At 55.0% G+C, this 24,637-nt stretch overlaps 1 pseudogene; it reads left to right on the top strand.

Moving 5' to 3' along the window:
• Positions 1-1,605: 1,605 nt before the first annotated feature.
• LOC133927639 (uncharacterized) lies at positions 1,606-23,629 on the top strand (annotated as a pseudogene).
• The last annotated feature ends 1,008 nt before the right edge of the window (positions 23,630-24,637 follow it).

Here is a 24,637-nt window from a genome sequence, read left to right as displayed (position 1 = left end):
CAGCGGAGCTGAAAGGCATGACCCGAGTGATAACCGGAGTGGAAGACATGAGCCGGGCGGAGCTCCCTTGGCCGGAGATGGCACTCTGCGCCAATCCCGATCGTGTGGCGATCATGGTGCAGCTGCCGGAGTTCGATGCCCAGGGGCTCGTGGACCGGCCGAGGAGCCGGAGCCCCGAGGTCTCCGAGCTCCCTGGGTTGGACGAGCTGATCAGCGAGGAGGCCACGAACAGCCCTGCGCGGGCTGGTGGTGGGGCCACTGCGGGCAGCAGCCGCCGCACCAGAGAAGAGGGCACCGCCGACATTGTAGAGGTGACGGCGTCGGGGGATCGGGGGAAACACCCTTGAGTATACATCCCAGTGCCGGATTCCCTGCCGTCGCCGTCAGCAGCGGCGGCGTTCTCGGTCCTGGAGCCGCGACTTGTGAGGATGGGGCCTGGCCCGACGCCTGAGAGCCACGCGGCGGCCCCGTCGAGCCCCCAGCAGAAGAGGAGATAGGAGGATTCCGGGCCGGTGCCGCCGGATCCAGACTTTAGGCTCCCGGCGGCCAAATGGCAGTACCGGGGGACGACGATCGGGTAATTTCCATTCTTCGCTCTTTCTTGGGCACTCTTTGCCCGCACTGAGCTTTGATTCTAATCTTCGCCTATCTCCCGCAGGCCGCCCGCAGGCGCCACCGTGACTGAAGGAGCGCGGGTGCCCGGGCCAGAGCCAAGCCCGCCGGCCACACCGAGGCAGGCAGACGCATCGACGGCGGGGGCGCCAGCGAACGCGACGGCCAAGGGTAGGACGGCGGAAGCGGCGGCCGAGGGGAGGACGGAGCAGTTGCCCGAGCCCTCGGTGCCGGTGGAACCTACCCCGGGCATGCAGAGCCTGGGGCGGATGGTGGCGGAGACAGCGGCCTTGCCGAGGCCGACGGATGCGGCGGCCGAGGCGGGAATGCTGCCGCCGCCCGAGTCTTCGGCACCAGTGGAACCTACCCCGGGCAGGCAGAGCTCGGGGCGGATGGTTGTGTGGCGTCCTATGGGGACCTCGGACCCCCCGGAGGCGAATCGCGGGGAGGCCGGCGCTCCACCGGCGCCCGGCCGGCCTGCCGACCCCTTCCTGGCCGCGATCGAGGGCGTCCAAGTGGCGGTCGGGTGGCTGGGTGCGACGGTGGACGCGAAGGAGGGGCAGCTCGAGGCAGAGCGCGCCCGGCTGATCCTGGAGAGGGCGCAGCTTGCGAGTGCCCAGGAAGAGGCCCGCGCGGGAGCAGAAACTCCTGGAAGATACCCGCGCGGAGGTCGTGCGGGAATGGGAGATTTTGAAGGTCACCCGCGCCGAAGCCGCGCGGGAGCGAGAAGACGCCGCCCGCCTGTTTGAGGAGTCGCGGCAGCAGGCTGCCGAGGCCTTTGCCAGGGCGGTGCAGGTGCAGGAGAGGGAGGCAGCGGTCGCAGTCCGCGAGAAGGCGGCGGAGGAGCTCCGGGCCGAACTGGCCCGTCGGGAGGGCGAGGCCGAACAGACGCGCGCCGACCTTCAGCGTTGGGAAGACGACCTTCGGAAGATCAGAGAAGATATCCGCCGGTGGGAGGAGGACATCTCCCTCCGGGAGGTGGATAATGAGATCATGGCGGCGGATTTGGGTGCCCGGGAGGACTCGCTGGCCCACCAAGAGGACGTGCTGGCCCGTCGGGAGGGGGAGCTAGCCCGCCGAGAGGGGGAGGCTGCCGCGGCGGTAGCGGCCGTCGCCGTCAGGGAGGAGGAGAACGCAAAACACAAGGCGGAGCTAACCGCCCGTGAGCGCGCCTTGTCCGAACTGGTGGTGCAGACAAAGCAAGCCGCCGGCTCCGCAACCGACGGTGGTTCTTCTGACCCGGCCAGGGGCCAGGGACTCGAGGCGCAGCTGGGGCTGCAAAGGAGAAGCTCGAGACTGCCTTCGTCTCGCGGGTCAACCTGCAGCAAATGTTGGAGGACATACTCCGGCGGATGCGGCGGGCCTTGGAGAAGGCCGGTCTCGGGCGCCTCGTCGAGGACAAGAAGAGTGATAGCCCCGCACGACAAGTCCTAAGGCTTCAGCAGGTCTGCGAGTGCCTCGAGGTGCTGCCTTGGGCCGTCCAGGAACTCGCCGCCCGGGAAGGACGCGGCTTGGCCCACGCGGTGGCCGAGCACGTCCTGGCCTGCTACTGAAGCAGAGACCCGAACTTCCCGTTGGAGCCGGCGCGGGAAGGAGTGGTTGAAGCCGAGGGAGAGGCCGCCCGTGGAGCTGTTCGGAGTACCGCTGCCGAAGTGGCGGCCGGCTTTAGGCGGGAAGTGCCATCGCCGCCAGCCCCCGGGGATGACCCAGACGTCTCGGATGCTGATTCTGCCGCCGATTAGGCTTTTTGCAGTAGTTTCTTTTTCTTTTGTTGTTGTCTTGGATGGATGTAAATATGGGAGTGATCCCTCAGAAATGCTTGTATCTTTCTTGTGAATACAATGGCAGCTTTTCTTTGGGCTCGCAACTCCAGTGTTCTTGAGTACTTAGTGTTACTTCCGATGTTTTGCCTTGAAGCCTCGGGAAGTACTCAGTCAGACCGTTCCCGACCTTTCCATCCCCGAGAACGAAGTTGTCCTGATCGTCGTTCTTGGCGCGTTCAGCCCCCAAGCCCTCGCGAGTCCGCATCGTCTAAGTTAAAAGACAAAGACACGAACTTCCTTGCTCGGGAGATGGATCGATCCAGCACAGAACATGCCATGACCGGTGAATTCTTTTTCACCTCGCGACCACTCAGCCAGTAGACTGGAGACGCGCACGGGCGGAAATGTGACCAAGAGTCCCCGTGGTTCGGTGGTGCCCGGGCTTAAGATGGACCGAACCGAGCACTGATAGCCCGCCCCTGAGGCCTAGGCTCCGGACTACTCGAGCAGCTCGAGTGATAGGATTACCCAGGACACCCAAGGACTCGGTAGTGCTCGGGGTCCTTAAAAGCAGGCCGAACACCACGACCACCACGAAGGGCTTCGGACGGACATTACCGTACGCGCGGTACACCTTTCTACGAACCGCTCTGTCGCTCCAGGAAAAAGTAGACGCACGGTAGGGTTTTGTGCGCGAGGAGATCATCTCGCCGAGCAGATTAAAATGCGAGGGCCCCGAGGATGACTCGGGAACATAATATTATTGAACGCAAATTTGTTTGAATTTAACCACTCATCGGACAGCTGTCGACCTTCCGACCAACCAATCCAGGAGGAGCGTGCGCTTCCGAGCTCGGGGTGCCCGGGGACTTAGTTCCTTCAGCCGGAGTGCCCGAGCGTCAAGGGGCACATGAGGATCCCGGGGTCGGGTGATCTCGACCACTTATGCCTAAGCAGTAGGACCACCCGAGGACCCTTGGGGCCGATCAGCGACTGGGGCATCGAGGCCCTCGTGGTCGAGCTACTCTTGATTGTCGGCCTGTGACTTAAGAGAGAATAGGGAATTTCTTTGCCTAGTGCGCTCTGTCTGTGCGGTACTTGTTATAGACTGCTCTCGTTTTCGACCCGAGACCTCTCGAATACCCAAACCGGCGGACGAGAGCAGACAGAGGCATAACCCAGAGGTCCTATGGTTCGGTGGCGCCCGGGTATGACAGACCAGACCGAGCACCGACAGCCCGTCCCCGTTGGCCTGGGCTCCGGACTACTCGAGCAGCTCGAGCGATAGGATTACCCAGAGCACCCCGGAACTCGGTAGTGCCCGGGAGTTTGCCACGACACCGAACACCACAGCCTACCATGTAGGACGTAAGTCAGCGGTAACTGCCCGCATGCATACCGATTGGAATTCTTTTATCAACGGGGAAACTGAGGGAGCGAACTTTTTCTCGCACAATCGAGCATCTCACCAGACAGGTTAAGCATACGGAATCCAGGAAAAAGAAATTGACATACGACTGAATATTGAGATATTGAATTTACAAATTTTACAAGTTTGGGTGACTTACCCAATGGGTGGTAGCCCCCGGTCAACTTGGGCGGGGGGGAAGCCCCCGGCCTGGTTGACCTGCAGCGCGAGCACGACCAGCTACGGGTAGAACCTGCGCAGGTGCTTGATGTTCCACGGGTTTGGGAGCGGCTGCCCATCCTCTGCCGCCAGCCTGAAAGAACCTTCTCGCGGGACCCCGATCACGGTGAAGGGACCTTCCCACATGGGGGACAGCTTATTCTTCCCTTCGCGCGACTAGACGCGTCGGAGAACTAGATCCCCCACCTCGAGAGATCGGGCCCGGACATGGCGCAGATGGTATCGCCGGAGACTCTGCTGGTACTGAGCCGCCCGGACAGCAGCACGCCGTCGGCGCTCTTCCAGGTAGTCAACGTCATCGCGCCTTTGCTGCTCCTGCTCACCCTCAGAATATGCATGCACCCGAGGGGAGCCTAAAGTGAGCTCGGAGGGGAGGACCGCCTCAGCGCCGTAGACGAGGAAGAATGGAGTCTCCCCGGTGGCGCGACTTGGCGTGGTCCGATTAGCCCATAGCACGGCGGGCAGCTCGTCCACCCATCCCTTCCCGTGCTTGGCGAGCACGTTATAGGTCCGGGTTTTGAGGCCCTTCAGTATCTCCACGTTGGCGCGCTTGACTTGCCCGTTACTCTGAGGATGAGCGACGGAGGCGAAGCAGAGCTTAATGCCGAGGTCTTCGTAGTAGTCCCCGAACAGGGCGCTCGTGAACTGGGTGCCGTTGTCGGTGATGATCCGGTTCGGGACACCAAAGCGACTGGTGATGCCGCGGATAAACTGGAGCACCGTGTTTTTGGTCACCTTGAGGACTGGGACCGTCTCCGGCCACTTGGTGAACTTGTCGATGGCGACGTATAGGTATGCATAGCCCCCGATTGCTCAGGGGAATGGACCCAGAATGTCCAACCCCCAGACCGCGAAAGGCCATGACAGGGGGATGGTGTGAAGAACCTGAGCTGGCTGGTGAATCTGCTTTGCGTGGAACTGGCACGCCCTGCAGCGCCGAACCAGCTCGGAAGCATCCTGGAGAGCTGTAGGCCAGTATAAACCTTGCCGGAAGGCCTTCCCAACCAGCGTGCGGAACGATGAATGGCCACCGCACTCGCCCTCGTGGATCTCAGCGAGAAGATCGCCGCCTTCTGCCCGGGAGATGCATTTCAGGAGGACACCTCCTGCGCTACGCCGGTAGAGATCCCCATCTACTATGGCATAGCGTCTGGACTGCCGAGCAACTCTTTCGGCAGACGCCTCATCCCCGGGGAGGAACTTTTCCTTCAAGTACCCTCGGATGTCAGACATCCACGAGGCATCTTGAGAACATTCAGCGAGTGCAGCGCACTCGCCGAACGGCGGCACCCTGACGGGGCTTCCCACTGAGGGCACCACCAAGGTCCCCTGAATTGAGTTCGAGGTTTCCCCTTCGTCCTGTTCGGCAGGCAGGACGGAAGGCCGTGCGAGTCTTTCTTCAAAGACTCCGGCAGGGACGTGCGCATGGGAGGAGGCCAAGCGGGAGAGCTCGTCGGCCAGAGTGTTGTCACGGTGAGGGATGTGCCGCAACTCCAGGCCATCGAAACGCCTCTCCAGCTTCCTGACCGCTGCCACGTACGCCGCCATTTGAGGATCCGTGCACTGGTACTCCTTGGATACCTGGTTGACCACCAGTTGGGAGTCTCCTTTGACCAGGAGGCGACGAATCCCGAGCCCCACCGCAGCCCGGAGGCCGGAGATGAGACCTTCATATTCCGCCATGTTGTTGGATGCGCGGAACTGCAACTGCACGACGTACCGGAGCTCTTCACCCGTTGGGGAGGTGAGAACCACTCCGGCCCCTGCACCTTTCAGCGAGAGGGAGCCGTCAAAGTGCATGACCCAGTACCCAGGCGCGTCATGCCCGGGATAAGCAGAGATCTCTTCTGGGACGATCTCAGGGACAGGTGTCCACTCTGCCACGAAGTCGGAGAGCGCCTGGCTTTTGATAGCCTGGCGACTGACAAAGTGCAGGTCGAATTCTGCCAGCTCCACTGCCCACTTGACAACACGCCCGGTGCCTTCCCGGTTCCAGAGAATGGGTCCCAGTGGATACGTGGTAACCACGGAGACCTTGTGCGCTTGGAAGTAGTGGCGCAGCTTCCGGGAAGCGATGAGCATGACGTAGAGCAGTTTCTGAGCCTGGGGATACCTTGTTTTGGCCTCTCGGAGGACTTCACTGACGAAGTACACCGGTCGCTGTACCCGGAGGGCCCGGACGGCGGCTTTACCCGGGGGGCTACTGCAGCCCCCAGGCTCGGCGGCATGGTCGGGGCCGGCCGGGTGTTCGGGCTCGACTCCCTGGTCGGGAGGAGCAGAGTGCTCGGGCTCGACCCCTTTCTCGGGGGGAGCCACGAGGACGGGTGAGTGCTCGGGGGCCACTGGGAGCTGGGACCCAGCACCTGGCCCCGCGCACTCATCACGTTCCACCACCAACACCATGTTCACGACCTGAGGAGTGGCCGAAACGTAGAGCAGTAAGGGCTCACCTTCGGAGGGAGCCACCAGCACGGGTGGCGAGGTGAGGTGCTTCTTCAAATCGCTGAAGGCCTGCTCGGCCTCCGGCGTCCAGTCGAAACGACCGGTCTTCTTCAGAAGTTTGAAGAGAGGGAGCCCTCGCTCCCCGAGCTTGGAGATGAAACGCCCGAGGGCCGCCATGCAGCCGGCGAGACGCTGGACCTCTTTGAGTCGAGGCGGGGGTCGCATCTGCTCGATGGCCCGGATCTTCTCTGGATTGGCCTCGATTCCTTGGCCAGAAACCAAGAAACCAAGGAGCTTGCCCGCCGGTACTCCGAAGACGCACTTCTCAGGGTTAAGCTTGAGGCGGGTGGTGCGGAGACTGTTGAAAGTCTCGGCAAGGTCCTCGAGCAGGGTGGCGCGGTCTCGGGTTTTGACCACGAGATCGTCGATGTAAGCTTCGACGTTGCGGCTAACCTGTGAATCAAGGGTAATGCGAATGGCGCGCTGGAAAGAGGATCCAGCGTTGCGCAAACCAAAAGGCATTGACATATAACAGTAAGTCCCCACCGGAGTGGTAAAAGCAGTTTTTTCCTCATCCCCTACGGCCATGCGGATCTGGTGATACCCAGAGTTGGCATCTAAAAAGCATAAAAGATCGCATCCCGCAGTTGCATCTACAATTTGATCAATGCAAGGTAAGGGAAAGGGATCTTTAGGGCAAGCCTTATTTAGGTCGGTGTCGTCCACACACATACGGAGCTTGCCGTTGGCCTTCGGGACGATGACTGGATTTGCCAGCCAGTCGGGGTGGAGGACCTCTCGGATAAATCCGGCGTCAAGGAGCTTGCTGACCTGCTCCCGGATAAACTCCTGGCGTTCAGGCGCCTGTCGCCGGACCTTCTGCTTCACCGGGTGGGCGTCCGGGCGCACCGCCAAGTGATGCTCGATCACCTCCCTAGGGATCCCGAGCATGTCTGACGGTTGCCAGGCAAACACGTCTGCGTTAGCCCGGAGGAAGGCGACGAGCGCGCTTTCCTATTTGCTGCCCAGGTTACCGCCGATCCGGACGACCTGGGTAGCGCCTTCGCCCACCACGACCTCCTTCGTTGGAATAGAGGCGTCGGCGGCGAGTCGAGGTTTGGATGAAGAGGGTCCCGGGCCCCCTGTGCAGCCTTCGACCTCGGCCCGCGCTGAAACCAGAGCTATGTACGACTGCTCCGCGCAGGAGACGGTGCCGCCGGAGTCGGCGATCACGGAGATGGGGCCCGCTGGCCCCGGCATCTTAACCGTGAGATACGCATAATGCACGGCCATCATGAACTTGGTGAGCGCCGGACGCCCGAGGATGGCGTTGTAAGGGAGGGGGAGCTCCGCAACGTCGAAGAGGACGCTCTCCGTGCGGAAGTTATCCTGACTCCCAAAGGTCACGGGTAGCTCGACCTGCCCGAGGGGTAGGGAGTGCCCGAGGGTCACTCCGCAGAAGGGGAGCGACAGCCTTAGGTGCCTGGAGGACACCTGTAGCTTCTCAAAAGCCTCCTTGGAGAGGAGGTTGAGGCCTGCACCGCCGTCGATCAGCACTCTGCCAACCTTGACATTGCAGACGGTGGGGGATACCACCAGGGGTAATCGCCCCATGGCTGCAGTACTCGCGGGGTGATCGGCCATGCTGAACGTGATCGGGGCGTCCGACCACCTCAGGGGCCTAGCGGCCTCCTCGCTCGGGGTTGCCGAGCACACCTCGCGCCGCATGACCTTGATGCCACGGCGCGAGGAAGGCGTGTAGGCGCCTCCGTCGATGAAGGCGACGGCATGCTCGGGCTCCTGAAAGCTGAGCTCGGCGTTGTCGGGGGCGGCCTCAGCGTCGCCTGCCCCGCGGGACTCGTCGCGCTCCCTCTGGCGCTGCTCGACGAGGCTTTTGACCGTACGACACTCCGTGAGATCGTGCCATCTGGTCTGGTGTATGGGGCACCATTTGCCTGGCTCGTGCCATCTGGTCTGGTGTATGGGGCACCCTCGCTGGAGCAAGAGCCCGGCCGGGGGCCGGGGCTCTTGCTGGAGCCGGTGCCCTAGCTGGTGCCGGGGCCTTTGCGGGCGCTGGGGCCCGAGGAGGGGACCTTGCGGGCGCGGGCCGTCTGTCGGTGGCCGCCTGGCGCTCTTGCCGGCGGTCAAGCTCTTGGGCCGGCCTATGGGCGGGGCCCTGGGCCGGCTCGACAGGAGCGGCCTCGCGCTTCCTTCTCTTCTTCTTTTCCCGCTTATCGGAACGGGAAGAACTTGGCTGGTTGGCAGTGGGGCGGGGAGCATGCCACGCCCGGGCCTCTGCAGCCTTGGCGCACTTATCAGCCAGTGTGAAGAGCTCTGCAGTGGTTTTGATCTCGTGCGTACCTAGCTTTTTGAGCATCCGCTCGTCGTAGACGCCCTGCCGAAAAGCGACGATAACAGCGTGGGGGGCCACCCGCGGGATGGTGTTGCAGACCTGGCTGAAGCGCTGAATAAAGCGCCACAGCGTCTGCTCCTCGTGTTGCTTGACGGCATGGAGGTCGCACTCCAAGCCGGGGCGCGTGAATGTGCCCTGAAAGTTGGCCACAAACTGGTGGCAGAGATCATCCCAGGAGCTAATAGACCCTGGGGGTAAGTTCATGAGCCAAGAACGGGCAGAGCCCCTCAAGGCAACATGAAAATAATTTGCCATCACCTTTTCGCTGCCTTCGGTCGCTTGAACGGCCGTAGTGTAGATCTGGAGGAACTCGACAGGGTCGATGGACCGGTCGTACTTCTCCGGCAGCTCAGGGCGGAACTTGGAGGGCCACTTGAACCGACGGAGGTCAGTAGTAAAGGCACGGCAGCCGGTGCCGTACCCCGCGGTGCAGGCGGGAGCCCTTAGTGGTGAATGCCGACGAGCCGGGGATTCCCGGTGACCGTGGGCCGGGAAAGAGGAAGCCTGATCCTCTGCATCGGCCTCCTGCCGGGTTTCCCGCTGGCGCTCGAGAGTGACGTGGGCATCCTCGTGGCCCCTCCGCTCGTTGAGATGCAAGCGGAGGTCCTGGGCTTCAGACACGGCCAGGGGGACAGCACTCCGCCTGGAGGCCCCCCAGCCCGTGTGGACGTTGCCCGTTGATGAGCTAGTTTTGGCAGCGCCACGCTGGGTGGTGGTGCGAGAACTCCCGGCCAGTACCTGGCGGCGAGCAGTGCCGACCAGGGCGACGACATCTTGGATCCACCGGCCTTCCGGAGTGTTCGGCATTGCCTGGACGGGAGGATGCCTAAGGAGAGCATGCGCCGCAAGCAGCGTGCTCCCCGGGCTGGCCTCGCTAAAGGCGATTCTGCGCCGAAGTGGCACCCGGTGCTGCCCAGAGGCGGACCTGGCGGCCGGGACTTTGACCACCTGCTGGGGGTCGAAGGGTGCATCGGCGGCAGCGGCGGCGGCCCTGCTGGGCCTAGCGCTTTGATCCCCTTGGGAGGGAAAAACCGCGCGCGCAGATAGTGCCTGCTGCTGGAACGCAGCAGCGACTGGGGCCTCCTGGGCGTCGGGCAGCACTCCGTCACTGGAAGTGGAGCCGGAACGCTGGAGACGGTGCCCACCGGCCATCTTTTCCTGTGGAAGAAAACAAACGAACAGATTCAGGGATGTTCCCCCCTACCTGGCGCGCCAGCTGTCGGAGGATGAACTCCTGTCGTAGGGATCCCGAGAGACCCCTTTTTAGAGATTTGACCGGGGGGATGATCCTGAATGAGTTTGTCGGAGAAATAAATGGAGCCGGAAATAAATGCAATGGCCGGTGGTAGGGGATGATCGACCTAGTGCAAAGAGAAATAAATGCACCGGAGTTTAGACAGGTTCGGGCCGCACGGGGGCGTAACACCCTACTCCTGTGTGGATGCAATAATCTTCCCCGAAGGGGATCCCTCGGGGATATATCTGGTTACAAGAATGTATTGTCTACCTGAGAGCTTGAGGCTCCCTTGTTCTATCTCTGCTCAAGCTCGCTTGCGGTGTCCTTCGGATGTTTTCTCGTGTGTTCGGTTGTCTTCGTCTGTCTTCTTCTTCTTCTTTTTTTGGTTTACCTTCCGTCCCCCTTTTATGCACTCGCCGGCCACGACATACCCCAAATGGGAAAGAAGGGGCACATGTTCCAAGACGCCACGACTGAGAAAGGCGTTATCATTCCCTTTGGGCGAAGTGACAGGGGCGGCGGAAAAACGCGGCGCGCGTCCGACCACCCGTCGCTGTGGACACCCTGGCGCCGGGCGCCGTCGAGAGGGCCCACCGGGCAGCCGCAGAGGCACCTGGCGCGCCCACCCTGTCTTGTCCCTCTGCCAGGGCAGGGTGGCAGGCGAAACGCTTTGATCCTGGCAAGATTATCCCGAGATACACCGGATGATACGGGACGGGACCCGTGCAATTAATGGACCCACGCCCCTCTGCCAAAGCATGGCAGGGACTAACACTGCGGCGGGAGCAATTGGGGATGTCAGGATGTCAGGCCGCGCATGCCCATTAAATACGGCCTTGGACCTCTGACTGGTTGACGCCTCGTCGGTGGGCCCCTCTGGGTTGTCGGGGCTTCGGGTACCCTCGCGCGAACCTTCGGGGAACCGAGTACTTGGGGGCTGCCACGTGCAGCCCCGAGCACTCTCTCCCTTTGCACCTCGGTAGAACCTTCGGGGAACCGAGTACTCGGGGGCTGCCACGTGCAGCCCCGAGCACTCTCTCCCGAGCACCTCGGTAGAACCTTCGGGGAACCGAGTACTCGGGGGCTGCCACGTGCAGCCCCGAGCACTCTCTCCCGAGCACTTCGGTAGAACCTTCGGGGAACCGAGCACTCGGGGGCTGCCACGTGCAGCCCCGAGCACTCTCTCCCAAGCACTTAGCTCTTCTGCCCATCGGGGGACTAGGGTACTCGGGGGCGAGCGGGCACTTCCCCGAGCACTTTCTTCCCGGTACTTGGACTCTGCGGGTCATCGGGGAACTGGGGTGCTCGGGGACCAGAGGCTGTGGCCCCAAGCACCTTCTCCCGAAACTTAGATTTTCCTCATCCTACAAGAGGGACCTCGCGGGATGGTGACACGTGGCGGACGGCTGGCCTGGTCTCGGGACTCAGGGACCCCCGGTTCTTGATACACCGACAGAGACCGACCGGCCCTCCTCTTCCAAAGGAGTCAACCGGAAGAATAAGAAGAGCAAGTGAAAAGCTGGATCCCCCGAAGTCTTAGCAGTCAAACAAGCCGGCCATACACGCTAACGCTTTGAAAAGAAGGACGGGAGAAAAGGTCAGGGGCTACTACCCAATCCATCGCACGGATGCCCACGACCTAATCGAATGCAAGGTTGTACGAGGCATCTTCGACCAGGAGCTCGGAGAGCGCAAGCACAAACGCGACGACAATGATGAAGACTAGGCTACCCCCGACCAGTCAACACTGGGATACCAACAGACCAACCACATGGCCCATCACATCTTCGGTGGTGCCGTGACGTATTCCTCTAATAGGGAGTACAAATCGGTGGTCTGGGAAGTATGGGCAATCACATCAGACCCGAGCCTGCGCCTCAAGTGGTCAGAGGTCCCGCTCACCTTCAGCCAGGCTGACCATCCAGCATATGTCAGGCGCCCTAGTCGCTACCCCATTGTGGTTGAACCCACGGTACAAAACATCTGGCTAGGTCGTGTGCTCATCGATGGTGGAAGCTTGATCAACCTTCTCTTCACCAAGGCACTGGACGCCCTGCAAATTCCGAGAAGCTCTTTAAAGCCCTCCCCACCTTTGTTCGGAATCACCCCGGGCTCCTTGGCCAAACCGCTAGGACGAATTGAGCTACCGGTCACCTACGGCTTGCCGGACAACTTCAGGACCGAAAGGATCCTCTTTGATGTGGCCAACTTTGGGACTACGTATAACGCAATCCTTAGGAGACCGGTAATGGCCCAGTTCATGGCCATCACTCACTACACGTACTAGGCGATCAAGATCCCTGGGCCAACAAGGGCCATCACCATTGCTGGCAACGCCAAGACTGCCCTACACTACGACAATAGGAGCCTTGACATGGTCGAGCTAACTCCTGGGTCACAGCCCGAGACTGTCGAGCCCAGCAGACGGTCGGTAAAAGTCCAGGTCATCACCAGCCCAAACGATCGACTCAAAGTAGTAAGCCTGGATGGCACCGACCCAACTAGGACCGTCCAAATTGGGGCCTCACTGGACCCCAAATAGGAACTCGCACTCGTCACCTTCCTCCAGGAAAACACGAACGTCTTTTCATGGGGTCTGTCTGATATACTCGGAGTCCCCAGGGATGTGATCGAGCACAAGCTATCTGTACGGCTAGACGCACGACCCGTCAGGCAGAAGGTGTGCCAGTTCGTGGCAAACCGGAAGGAAGCACTTCAAAGGAGATCGACAAGCTCCTCAAGGCAGGCTTCATCAGGGAGGTACAGTACCCGGAATGGGTGGCTAACCCAGTCATGGTCCGGAAGCACAATGGTAAATGGAGGATGTGCGTAGACTTCATCGACCTAAACAAAACATGCCCGAAAGATCTTTTTCCCCTTCCCCGAATCGACCAGCTAGTTGACTCAACTGCCGGTAGTGACTTGTTATGCTTCTTGGATGCCCGGTCGGGGTACCATCAAATTAGCATGTGTAGAGGGGATGAAGAGAAAACAACTTTTATCACGCCCTTCGGGGTCTTATGTTATATAAAAAAATGCCTTTTGGTCTAACAGCGTCTGCGCCACTTACCAACGGTGCATTCAACTCATTCTCCGGCCACAACTCGGTAGAAACGTTGAGGCATACGTGGACGATGTGGTCGTCAAGAGTCAAATCAAGAAAGACCTAGTCGCCGACCTCTAAGAAACATTTGATAATCTCCAGAAGTACCATATGAAGCTGAACCCAGAGAAGTGTACGTTTGGGGTTCTGTCCAAAAAGCTATTGGGGTTCCTCGTATCTCATCGGGGGATTGAGGCAAACCTCGACAAGATCAGAGCCATCGACCAGATACGACCGCTGACCAGGTTAAAGGAAGTCCAGAAACTAACAGGATGCATTGCTGCCCTGAGCAGGTTCATCTCAAGGCTAGGGGAAAGGGGACTACCACTCTTCAGACTCTTGAAGAAAAATAACCACTTCCTGTAGACACCAGAGGCGGAAACGACATTCCAAGAACTCAAAAGGTACCTCTCCAACCCTCCCGTACTAACCGCGCCTCAGCCCAACGAGAAGCTCTTGCTCTATGTTGCCGCGACACCACAGGTCGCAAGTACGGTCCTGATCACCGAGCGAGAGGGCCTCCAGCGACCGGTATACTACATCAGCGAGGTCTTACATGACGCCAAGGCTCGATACCCACAGGCTCAGAAACTGCTGTATGCCATCATGATAGCCTCTCACAAGCTTAGATACTACTTTCAGACTCACAAAATCAAGGTGATCTTCTCATACCCAATTAGAGAAATTCTCCATAACAGAGATGCAACAGGGAGAACAGCAAAATGGGCAGTAGAGTGGGGGATTCGACCTTTAGTTCATCCCCAAAACTTCTATCAAGTCCCAGGCGCTGGCCGATTTTGTAGCCGAGTGGTCGTCCTCTGAGCCTGAGAAGGTGCAGTGACCGGAGGCAGACAAGCACCGGACCTTGCATTTTGACGGGTCATTCACGCTGAAGGGAGCTGGAGCTGGGGTGGTTCTGACCTCACCCACATCCTCAGGTACGTCGTTCAATTGTATTTTCGAGCCACTAATAACAATGCTGAATATGAGGGCCTCTTGTCCGGAATGCGAGCAGTCTCCACATTTGGGATTAATTATTAGCGATAGGGGACTTGCTACTAGTTGTAAATCAAGTGTAAAAGGAGTTTCAGTGCTCTGACACGACGATGGCGGCATACCTCGCCGAAGTGAGAAAACTAGAGCGACGCTTCATCGACTTTGAGGTCAGACATGTCCCTCGCAAGGACTACTTCCTAGCTGATGAGCTGGCTCGTCTAGCTTCTTCTCGAGAATCTGTCTCAGTCGGAGTCTTTGAAGAAAGACTCTCACAACCATCCACCACGGCCTCGGGCCAAGGTGACGGGGATGCTCCACTCAAAAATGGAGCACCCGAGGCAACACCTTTGGAGGCAACACCTCCTTCGGTGCCGTCGACCTCGGGTGACCAGGTCACCTTGCTCGGTTCGGGTACGACCTGGATGGATCAGATCTTGGAATACCTTCAAAACCAAGCAATCCCTAACGATGATGCGTTATCAAAAAAAGGTCTCGCGGCAAGCTCGCAGATACTCCCTGGTAAAGGGATGCCTCTACCGTCGACGGAGCAACGGCCTCTTACTGAAATGCATCACTCAGGAAGAGGGGAGCACAATGCTCTTTGATATCCATGGAGGCATATGTGGTAGCCACGCTTCATACCGTACTTTGGTCGGAAAGGCATTCCGATAAGGATTTTATTGGCCCACTGCCCTCCAGGATACCGGCGAGCTGGTGAAACGGTGCGAGTCGTGCCAGTACCACGGCTGAAATACCAACCTACCAGCCCAGGTACTGCAAAACTATACCACTCTCTTGGCCTTTTCCTGTCTGAGGGCTCGATATCGTGGGACCTTTCCTAAAAGCCCCAGGCGGTTTTAAGTTCCTGTTCGTGGCAATCAACAAATTCACTAAGTGGATCGAGGCTGAGCCCATCACGAAGATCACCGCTGCAGCAACGATTAAGTTCATACAGGGGCTCGTAGTGCGGTTTGGCAGTCTAAACCGCATAATCACGGACAACGGAACTCAATTTGCCAGTAGTGCTTTCCAAGACTACTGTGAGAAAATCGGGACCAAGGTTTGCTACGCATCTGTGGCTCACCCCCAAAGCAACAGACAAGTCGAGAGGGCAAATGGGATGATACTACAAGGGATCAAAACTCGGGTTTTTGATCGGCTTAAAAGCTATTCAAAACATTGGGTGGACGAACTCCCCATGGTACTCTGGTCACTACGGACGACCCCCAGCGAGGCCACGGCTGAAACCCCTTTTTTCTTGGTCTTTGGCGCGGAAGCCATGCTCCCCTCCGAAATCGCCCTCCAATCACATCGAGTCAGCAACTACTCGGACAACGACCAAGTGGCACAACGAGAGGACGACATAAACCTGATCGAAGAGTTCCGCGATCACGCTCTGATTCAAGCCGCCCGGTATCAGCAGAGCCTCAGACGCTACCACGACCAAAGGGTACGATAATGAACACTGGTCGTAGGCGACCTCGTCCTTAGGCAAATTCAGAATAAGGCTAATCGGAATAAACTCTCCCCCAAATGGGAGGGACCCTACAAGGTGGTCAATGTCACCCGACCTGGCGTGGTCAAGTTAGCCATGGAGGATGGTCGTGAGTTATACAACTCCTAGAACATTGCCCTGTTGCGTAAGTTCTATGTATAGGGTCGCTCGGAAACGGGTCTGTTTTCTCTATTTTTGTAGGACCTTCCGGACGAGCGTGAAATAAGACCTGTAAGTCCTCAACTTAAAAACTAGACTCCTTGTTTTGTAGGACCTCCGACCATAGCGTCCGATCGCGCTTGACGGCCACTACCTAACTGGAGACCAACGCGAGGTTAACGTGTAAAACCCGCCATACACTTACCTCTATCTGCCCCCGAACAAGTCAAGGAACCAGTTATACTCCTCCCCGGGATGGCAGCTCGCTGCTCCAGGGGTCAAACGGTGACCAGCATAGAGGCTAGGATGCGTGACCGACGCAAAAGCCCTGCTAAGACTGTTGACCAGCCCCAGCACACCCCGAAGACCTCGCTTCCATTTCTCCAACTCTTCCTCGTCATCGATCTTCTTCTCCAGAAGGTTCCAAACAATCCCCCACTCGTCATCTGAAATATCGATGACATTGGCTAAGGGGTCCGCCCAGGCAGGAGAGCGAGACGACCCTACAGAGGGTGGCTTTCTGAGGAACAGCATAGGCTTGCCGGTCGCGGGTGCCGTTCGAATGGGTATCTTCCCTGATCTCACAATCACGACCGTGACAAAAGATTCACCTAGAAGCACCACGGCAGGCAGATCCGGGGAGTGAAGTAAAATCCCCTCCATCGATTCATCCAAAATCGTCAAACTCTCCAGTGGGAAGGGAACGCCATGACCTCTGGGTCCGTCTACTCTACGGAGCTGAGCGTGAGACGGGATGAAGAAACTGGACTCTAAGCGCGAGTGCTCAAAATAAGGAAAGAATGTAGAAGAAGGACTCGGAGGACCCTCAAACACCCGTCCTTCAAAAAAGACTACAACAAACCTTCAAACCGCTCAAAACCCGAAGAGGCACATAAAAAAGCCAATAGTCCCTCAGGTCATTTGAAACCTCCCCCCATGATGCAGAGCTCAAAGGTTAAAACTATGAGGACAAACGGCGACAATAACCACTCCTGGGGCAAACTGTGTTTACCCTGGGACCTAGGTGGTAGGATCAGGCCGAACCGCGATCACGGGGGGGGGGGGGGGGGGCTTGGGGGCTACTGTCGGTGTACCAAGGAAAGGGGTACCCCGGCTAAACGGGACCCAGGTAGGGCGCAAACGGCCAGGGGAACATCTCCTAAAAAATCTAGTCGGTCGATGAGCTACCCTGACTGGTGCAAAGCCTCCAGCGACCAATCTCATTGCATCTTCACACAAACCCACGACCAGCCCCCCTGGTCGTGGGACCTGATTGGACACTTGCTAGAGCAATTCTCTTCACAAGGCACCAGCCCAATGGATAAGGTCGTGGGCGTTGCAGGTGGGTGTGTCCCGTCCTGTAGCATTAAAGGCTACTGTGTGAGACTCTACAGGTCGACATAGCACCGCAAGACAGATGGGATGTTATCAGCCATTTAGCAGAGGCAAGTGGGCAAGAACGGCGCACAAAGGCAAGTGGACGAATACGGTGCGCAGAGGCAAGTGGGTGAGAACGGCGCGCAGAGGCAAGTGGGTGAAGACGGGGCGCAGAGGCAAGTGGACATGGACGGCGCGCGGCAGGACGATGTACAATGCTGTCAGAGCAAAGTTGCGTGCCCGGTACTCCGTAATGATGATCTAAGATAGATATTAGAATGAGTAGAGGCCATCTGTGTAGAATCGGTATGTTAGTTCTCTCTCTTCCTACTATATAAATGGATTAAGACCCCATTGTAAGGGAATGGCAGATCAGATCTGGCCATCCTTTAGAACACTATTGTAACCAAGTGAGATCTACTATAACAAAAAAAAGGATGTAGGGTTGTTATCCTCCGGGAGACCCGAATCTGTATAACCCCCGATGTCCCAAAATCCTTCATTTACACGAATAGACACATTCTCTCCCTGAAATACCGTTTACGCACCCACCGACACACCCTGGAATCACTGTCAGGGATTTACCCTCGGCACAAACTAACAGTGATACTTCGCCACCGGTTTGAGCAGCAAAGTATAATTGTCAGTTCGTATTCTGAACCTATAGTGATAAGGATTCTATAAATCTTGGGCCCATCTCACTCACCCAGCTCCCTATCTCACTCTGCTCCCCTATCTCCAGAAATTGAACCCAAGGGGTAGTGGTGGTCGAAGTGTTGTGATGGTCACCGTCGCCACTTCAACCGTCTCTACCCCTCGTGCCTATCTTCCTCATCTCCCGAGCCCGTTGCCGACCTCATGGCCTTGCCGCCTTGTTTCTTTTGAGCCCGAGCTATCTTCCCCATCTCCCAGCCCATCCCTAACCGTGTGGCCACGCTTGGTGTGGTCATGCTGCCTCACCTCTCGAGCCATCTCCCCTTCGTCCGAGTCGTCTCCCCTACACCCAAGCTCGTCTCCCCATCTCCTCGTCTCTGTTTTCCCAACTAAACGAGTGGCAAGTTAAGTGTTGAAGATTGTGGTAATAGGTAGATCTAAACGATTGTTAGAAAATACAATCGCTTCAAGATGATTGTGTTTTCGCTATTCGTTTAGATTTACTATTATCATTCAGATAGCATAAGATGTAAAATGAATGGTGCAATATTGTTCTATCATGAGCTCTTCGATATATGGTGCAATACTGCTGTCGGTGTATCAGGAACCGGGGGTCCCTGAGTCCCGAGGCCAGGCCAGTCGTCCGCCACATGTCACCATCCCGCGAGGTCCCTCCTGCGGGATGAGGAAAATCTAAGTTCCGGGAGAAGGTGCTCGGGGCCACAGCCTCTGGTCCCCGAGCACCCCAGTTCCCCGATGACCCGCAGAGTCCAAGTACCGGAAAGAAAGTGCTCGGGGAGGTGCCCGGTCGCCCCCGAGCACCCTAGTCCCCTAACGATCAGAAGAGCTAAGTTCCGGGAGAGAGCGCTCGGGGGGCTGCGTGCGGCAGCCCCCGAGCACCCGGTTCCCCGAGGGTCAGTGCAAAAGTGCTCGGAAGAGAGTGCTCGGGGTTGCACGTGGCAGCCCCCGAGCACTCGGTTCCCCGAAGGTTCGCGTGAGAGTGCTCGGGGGAGAGAGTGCTCGGGGAGGTGAACAGTACCCCCGAGCACTCGGTGCCCCGACGACCCAGAAGGGCCCCCGAGGGGCCCACCGATGAGGTGTCAACCAGTCAGAGGTCCGAGGCCGCATTTAATGGGCGTGCGCGGCCTGACATCCCCAACTGTTCCCGCCGCAGTGTCAGTCCCTGCCATGCTTTGGCAGAGAGGCTTGGGGCCATTAATTGCACGGGTCTCATCCCGTATCATCCGGCGTATCTCGGGATAACGTTGCCAGGATCAAGGCGTTCCGCCTGCCGCCCTGCCGTGGCAGAGGAACAAGACAGGGCGGGCACGCCAGGTGCCTCTGTGGCTGCCCGGTGGGCCCTCTCAACGGCGCCCGTCGCCAGGGCGTCCACAGTGACGAGTGACTGGACGCGCGCCACATTTTTCCACCGCCCCTGTCACTTCGCCCAGAGGAAATGATGACGCCTTTCTCAGTCATGGCGTCTTGGAACTTGTGCCCCTTCCTTCCCGTTCGGGGTATGTCGCGGCCAGCGAGTGCATAAAAGGATCGGCATACAGAGAGAAGAAGAGATTGAGAGATGGAAAAGATAGAACAATTGGAAAAAAGACAAGCCCAAGCAGTCGATCGTGCCACACTCAAATGAAAACATCGCAAGCAAGACTGAACAGAGCTCCTACCGAAGAACAAGGAGCCTCAAGCTCTTAGTTAGACACTATATTCTTGTAACCAGATATATCCCTGAGGGATCCCCCTCAGGGTAAGTTAGTGCATCCATACAGGAATAGGGTATTACGCCCCCGTGCGGCTCGAACCTGTCAAAACTCCGGTGCATTTACTTCCCTTTGCACTAGGTCGATCATCTCCCACCACCGGCCGTTGCATTTACTTCCACTTCCATTTATTTCTCCAACGAACTTATTCAGGATCATCCTCCGGCCGAATCTTTAAAAAGGGGTCTCTCGGGATCCCTGCGACAGGAGTTAATCCTCCGACAACTGCAATATTAGATCTCAAGTCTGAGAGCTCCTGGTATAACAGTTTTGCAGCATTCATTCCTATTTGTCAATGTGGTTTCAAAAATAATATAATTTTAAATTAGGATCAAGCTTGAGCATAGGGATCAGTGTGCCTTGTAGTGCAAAACCGCTCTACCAGGAGCTAGGAGCTCTGAGCAATCTTGCACCATATAGCATACCGATCCTAATACTGATTGAGATTCTGCTGCAAATTTAGATTTAAATATAAAATACTCTACCATGAACATTTTGGTATGGGTCTCTATCTCAAATTTGAGATCAAACTAGACAAATTCTCATATATAAGAGTTCATGGTAGAGTATTTTTACATATGTGGATAGATTATTACTGTCAGTTTAAAACTTGAACAGATAATGATACTTACTATCACTACTGATTTCAGAGCTGATAGTGATTATCACTATCACAAATTTATTACTGGTTCTACAAACTAACAGTAATGTCTATTTTAAATTAATAGTGAAGTACATTTTATAGTAGTGTGGGATCATCCTAGGTTTAGATTGTGTATGCATTGTTAATCAGAACCTGATGAAAATGCGATCTGGGCTTCAACACCAGTAACCAGTACGCCACCACTACTCGATATTAGTGCCTGCTGATCAATCCATTAAATATTAGGCACACGGCATGACCATTAATTTGCATCTAAAGAGGTTGGCTTGTAGAAACATTGTGTAATAGCGTTGCCACTGATTACACCATCTTCAGAGTATAGTGCCAACGTCTCTAAAGATAATAAAAATGAGAAAGTAATTGCGTTGGCTGAAACAAGTTTGACACTTGTCTATGACATGAGAAAGTAATTGCGTTGCTGTTATGGCGGGAGCTAGCCTAGGGATGACAAATGGATACCAGGTATCACAGAATTATTCGATATTCGTATCTATTAAAATACGAATTTAAATATATGTATCTGTATTTGTTCATGAAATTGATACTAAAATAAATGTATCTGAATTTGTTTTCGAGATTCGGATTCAAATGTGGATATCTGAATTGCTTTGAATTTGGATGTGGAAACGGATAATATCCGTATCCGTCAGACAAGAAATCAAATTTTGCTAAAGTTTTAGAAATTTCAGAGACGAACAAAGTTTATAAATTCTGTCCCAATCAAATTGGAACAAAATTTTGTTAAATTTTAGTCAAATTTGATCAAATTTTAATCAAATTTGAGAAAATAAATAAATTTCTGACATGAATTTTGAATAAAATTTCTAAATTTTCATTAATTCTAAATGTGAACAAATTTTTTGCGTACAAAATAAAAAGTTCTTATCGTTAAAGTGTAGGATATTTGCATACTACCCGATTGAGTAGATATCTGAATGCAGATTCGTATTCGAACAATCCAATTCGAATTCACGTTCGATGAGATTCAAATTTATATTCATATTTATATTAAAATATAGATAGTTACATAAAAATAGACTATTTGATTGGTATCCGATAAGCTAGCACATACACTGAACATTGCCGAGAGCAGTTTCTATGGATTGCCGTGCAATGAAGAACATTTCCATGGGTCATTAATTCGTCTGTGCTACTTGTGAAAAGGCAATTCAGTAGGAGCTGCAGTGGTACAAAAAGATGACGCAGCAACTTCCTAGAGTCCTCGGTTTGGAAGGTAGGAGTACTAGAGTTTGTCAAGACACCACCCTGTGCGGGCTCCGATGAAAGCCTTTGGCCATTATAAGAAACTTATTTGAAATATATTGAAATCGTGGAAATTTTGATAAAAAATCGTCAGTATAGTTTTCATATGTATTTAATTGTGTTAAAAGTTAGTAAAATTAACATAACAATTCTAGAATGATAAGTACTGAAATATAAAAGAAGATCAAATTAATATGCAGTAAGCTCTACATAATTGGACTATATTTGCCTGCAGGTTGTGGTGGGGTAATGATATTTTTAGCACAATTCTTAAATTTCAAATGCCTAAAATTTGCATGTGTTTCAGATGACAGATTAGCGGTGACGGGGTTAGGATTCAGGTTTCCAACGGCGACAGGTTTAGAGGAAGCTCTAGGAGAAGCAGGCTAGCCTAACGGAGGAGGCGGGGCGGGGCAGCATGTCCTGCTACCAGCCGCGGGTGACGGAGCACGACCAGTGGGTGGGGACGAGCGGAAACAAGAGGTTAACGAGGGAGGGAAAGTGGCCTCAGATCAGGCGACAGGGCTACCGCCGGAGACGATCAGAGGAGGGTGGAGGCGAGGCAGTGAGCGGAGGGCGGAGACAGTCAGAGGAGGGACATAGGCGAGCGCAGGCGATATGAGGTTGAAGACGGCTGTGAGCCATTAGATGCTCATCCAACGGCTCATTGTCATCACCTAAAAAAATAAAAAAAATTAGGTATGTGAAAAAAGCATCCCTTACTTTTAGATAATAGAAGTACAGACGAGTCATGATACTTGAAGCATTTCTTTTTTTCTTTCTTTCGAAAACATACTTGAAGCAAATTAAATTTCTCATCACCGAATACTACTACAGAAATGATTTAGTAGGATACCTCTGTACAGACGTCTATTCGGAGTTGTCTGTGAAAATGGTAGCACAGACGATTTCAAACTAGAATCGTCTAAAAAAATAATGAGAGTAATTTCCGCACGATAGGACACTTTAGTTCAAACGGTTCTCATTTAGAAACCGTTCTAAATGAGAACCGTCTGAACTAATAACGTAGTACAGACGCGTCTTAATTGGAGTGTCCCGCACTGCAACACCCCACGCAACAAGTATAGATGCGTCTTTAACTGTAGTGTCCCACACCGCAACGCCCGATGCAACACCCACGTCTTAACTATATAGACCCAGAACCTTCTCCAAACCGTTGTAAACTCAGGTTTGAGCGCCCCACCACCTCTCCACCCCCCTCAGATCCGACCCCCTCCCTCCCCATCTCCGGTGGCCTCGCTATCAAGAGGGAGTGGGGCCTCGTCGCCAAGGACATACCCCGTCCTCCCCCGTCACCCCCAACCACCGCGATGGACCAAGGATGAGGTCACCGACACTGGTGCCTTCAATCGATCGCCGTCCACCTTCCGGAGCTCACCTCCGCCCAGTTCCCTGCTGTGCCGGGGAGGTACCACCTCTACATCTCCTACGTGTGCCCTTGGGCATCCCTATGCCTCACCTTCCTGAAGCTCAAGGGGCTAGACAACGTCATTGGTGTCATGGTAACTCACAGTATCAGAAGCCCTCTCATGTCTCGTTTCATGGGTTCAGCCATCGATTGATTTCAATTTCTTATTCGATTGCCTGTTCTCTGTGTGTATGAATCACAGTCGATGAAGCCCATCTTTTAGAGGACCAAGGAGACTGATGACCATCTGACGACGCCAAGAGCATCAGGGAGCTCTACGAAATCGCCAGCACAAATTATGTTGGGAAGCCAAGTATTCCTGTGAGTCTGAACTCTGAAGCCCCTCTTTACATTTCCGCTACAATAATTAGGCTGATCAGATCTTGTTGCCAATCTCACTGTTTGTCCTGTGGGACAAGCATCTCAAGACCATGGTGAACAACGAGAGCTTGGAGATCATCCGGATGCTCAACACTGAGCTCAATGACATCGCCAGGAACTCCGGGCTAGATCTCTACCTGGCTCACCTCCAGGCCTCTATTGATGCGATCAATGAGATGGTTTACGAAGGGGTAGAAGTTTTTGTCAATTTCAAGGGATAGATTTGCTGGATCTCTCTCACATTTTCACAGATCTGAATGGATATGCTCATAGGCTTGTTGGTGTTCTCGTGGGAGAATCATTGCTTGCAGTGCTATCTTGTAATGCTTTGCTTGTGTTTTTTCTTGCAAGATTTGATGTCTGCTCTATGCTACTTGATATGTTTTTACTTCTTACTATTAAGCATGCGATTGTTAATGCGAAAGAAGCGCAGCAAGCAGCCACGATGGGCGCTGAACCTGCAGCTCTATGCGGTAGGGCACAATTTTATTTTTTCGTATTTTTATATTAGTACAGACGGTTCTAAACTTCGATTCATTTGTACTATTCTTAGTTCACAGATGACCCGAAGTTTGGAGCCGTCTGTGATTTTCCTTAGTACGAACAATTTTATTTATGAGCTCTGTGTATAAATCTTCTGTACAGACAATTCAAAACCCGTCTATACAATCTGACTCTTTTCCATGGACAGTTTAAAAAAACATCCCGCATCGGGGTTGCGAACCGTAACCGATGGAATTGTATATCACTTATTTTGGTTCAAGGAGCATGTGTAGGTCTTCATGGTCTACCATCCTAGATCGATCTAGGTCAACTACCATCATGCTTTATATTGTCCCGAGCCTCCTAATTAACACAACTAGCTAGCTAGCGATCCCATCGCTCTCGTTGGCATACGACGCTCAATTTCTTAAGCTTACAGCAATGAGAGCTAGCTAGCTAGGGTAAAAATGAGCGTGGCATCTCCCTGTCCCTACTCATATGTGTTTGTTTTATGCGTTAGTGTGGGGGTGTAAAGTCACAAATGGATAGTAAGTATATGTTAGGGTAAACAGTACCCAAAGACCAAACAATACCACAATCACTGTAGCAACGGTACTGTAGCATCGCAATTAATTTTATTGCTCGCGATATATACTGTAGCACTAAGATATGATCCGTCTATTTACTGCCTAACGGTGTACAGTAATTTAAAATCAACTGACTTCATCCAATGATGAAATCAAGCG

Source organism: Phragmites australis, chromosome 8, assembly GCF_958298935.1.
Source record: "Phragmites australis chromosome 8, lpPhrAust1.1, whole genome shotgun sequence".
NCBI classification, from domain to species: domain Eukaryota; kingdom Viridiplantae; phylum Streptophyta; class Magnoliopsida; order Poales; family Poaceae; genus Phragmites; species Phragmites australis.
Note: the sequence above shows the minus strand (reverse complement) of the source record. Positions and strands in the feature narration are given on the sequence as shown.